This window comes from Zingiber officinale, chromosome 8A (genome assembly GCF_018446385.1).
Source record: "Zingiber officinale cultivar Zhangliang chromosome 8A, Zo_v1.1, whole genome shotgun sequence".
NCBI classification, from domain to species: Eukaryota; Viridiplantae; Streptophyta; class Magnoliopsida; order Zingiberales; family Zingiberaceae; genus Zingiber; species Zingiber officinale.
In genome coordinates, this window is record NC_056000.1 from 129,277,313 (window position 1) to 129,280,093 (window position 2,781).

The window sequence follows — 2,781 nt, forward strand, 5'->3', positions numbered from 1 at the left end:
ATGTGGCTGGCCACCTCATGTAGAGCAAATAGGATAATTTTAATCAACAATTAAAACTTCCTTTTTTGTCTTTGGAAATTTTAAAAAATAAAATTTCCTTTTAAAATCCCTTCATGGTTGATAAAAAGACATTTCTATAATTTTAATTTTCAACATGTGAATAATTTTTCAGAGAGAAAAAATAAAATATCTTTCCAATCTACAAATAAGGAAAGAGATCTAATCTCTTTCTTTTAATCTTTTTGTAGATCTTTTTAAAGAGAGATATTTTAATTTTAATCCTCTGTAATAAATTATATCTTCCACATAATAAAAATTAAAATTAAAATTCTTTTTAATTTAATGGGGGTCGGCCACCTAAGCTTGGGTTCAAGCTAGGGCCACCCTAGGCTTGGCCGGCCCTAGGTTGCACCACAAGCTAGCTTGGCCGGCCCCTTTCTCATGGGTATGAAGGTGGGTATAGGTGGGTATAGTACTCTATAAATAAGAGGCTACGATAGGGACCGAGAGGAGGAATTTGTTTTGGTCTCCCGATAAAATTAAGCATCCCGTGTTCACCCCGAACACACAACTTAATTTTATCAATAATAATTCATTCCACTAGAGAACTATTATTGAACTACCGCACCAATCCCAAATTACATTTTTGGGCTCCTTCTTATTATGAGTGTGTTAGTCTCCCTGTGTTTAAGATATCGAATGTCCACTAATTAAGTGAGTTACTGACAACTCATTTAATTAATATCTAAGTCCAAGAGTAGTACCACTTAACCTTATTGTCATGTCGGACTAGGTCCACCTGCAGGGTTTAACATGACAATCTTTATGAGCTCCTCTTGAGGACATTATCAACCTAGTATCTCTAGGACACAGTTTCCTTCTATAATCAACAACACACACTATAAGTGATATCATTTCCCAACTTATCGGGCTTATTGATTCATCGAACTAAATCTCACCCATTGATAAATTAAAGAAATAAATATCAAATATATGTGCTTGTTATTATATTAGGATTAAGAGCACACACTTCCATAATAACCGAGGTCATTGTTTCTTTATAAAGTCAGTATAAAAGAAACGACCTCAAATAGTCTTACTCAATAGACTCTAAGTGTACTAGTGTAATTATACAGTCAAGATAAACTGATACCTAATTACACTACGACCTTCTAATGGTTTATTCCTTTCCATTTTGGTCGTGAGCTACTGTTTATAATTTATAAGGTACTGATAACATCATCTTCTGCATGTGGCACCACATACTATGTTATCTACAGTATAAATTAATTGAACAACTACATTTATCACAAATGTAGACATTTGACCAATGTGATTCTTATTTCTAGATAAATGTTTTATACCAAAAGCTAGGCTTTTAGTATACATTCTAACAATCTCCCACTTATACTAAAAGATTAAGCTGCCATATCTGCTGCCATACATCTGATTCTCAACCCTTCAACATACCCATCAAAAGCTCTTGCCTTAAGGACCTTAGTGAAATGATCTATAGGTCATCACCTGATGCAATCTAGGTGGCAACAACTTCTCCTTGTTTATACGATTTCTCGTATTGGGTGGTACTTGTGCTCTGTTGTGTTTACTTGCCTTATAGACTTATGGTTTCTTTGAGTTTGCTATTGCACCAACATTATTACAATAAATTGTAATAATCTTTGGACAAACTAGAAATCATATCTAAGTCTATCTTGAGATTATTGAGTCATTCAGCTTTTATGGCTACCTCAGAGGCTTGCCATATACTAAGATTCTATGGTGGAGTCCAGAAAAACACCTATGCTTATCACTTTTCCATAGTTATGACTTTACCTCCTAAAGTAAACACAAAACCCCGAGGTTGACTTATTATTGTCCCTATCCGATTGGAAGTCAAAATCCGTGTAACCCACAGGGACCAAATTAACTACCTTGTAAGCTAGCATATAATTTCTAGCGCCTCTAAGGTACTTTAATATATGCTTTACTGCAGTCCAATGTCCTTGTCTAGGGTTACTTTGATATCTGCTAACTATGCCCTTGGCAAAACAGATTTCTGATCTCGTGCATACATTAGGTTGTCTAACTGCCGAAGCATAAAGAACTGCCTACATGTCCTCAATCTCCTTTGATGTCATCGGAGACATCTCTTTAGATAAAGACACTCCATGCTTAAAAGGTAAGAAACCTGTCGAGGAGTTTTGCATGCTTAAAACGAGCAAGGATTTTCCGATGTATCAAGCTTGGGATAAGTAAAATATATTTTTTCTTTCGATCCCTTATTACTTTGATCTCAAAAATATATACATTCTCCCAAGTCCTTTATATCGAATTATTTGGACAACCATACCCTTACTTCTGACAACATTTTGATATTGTTTCCAACTACCAAAAATGTTATCTACGTATAGTACAAGAAATACCGCCACGTTTCCATCACACCTTTTGTATACACAAGACTTATCTGTTTACTCAATAAATTCATAGGTCTGGATTACTTTGATAAACCGGATGTTCCAAGACCTTGAAGCTTTGTCTCAGTCCATAGACTGATTGAGCTTGCACACAAGATGCTCTTAGCCCTTTACAATGAACCCTTCTGGTTGCTTTATATGGATACTTTCTTCAAAACTTCCATTAAGGAATGCTGTCTTGACATCCACTTGCCAAATAGATAAAAGAATCTGGATAGACTTAAGCATGGCTACCAGTGAAAAAGTTTTCTTTTTCATCTAGCCTTGCTTTTGAAAGTTTCTACCTTCCTGTCTATCCCTCTTTTCC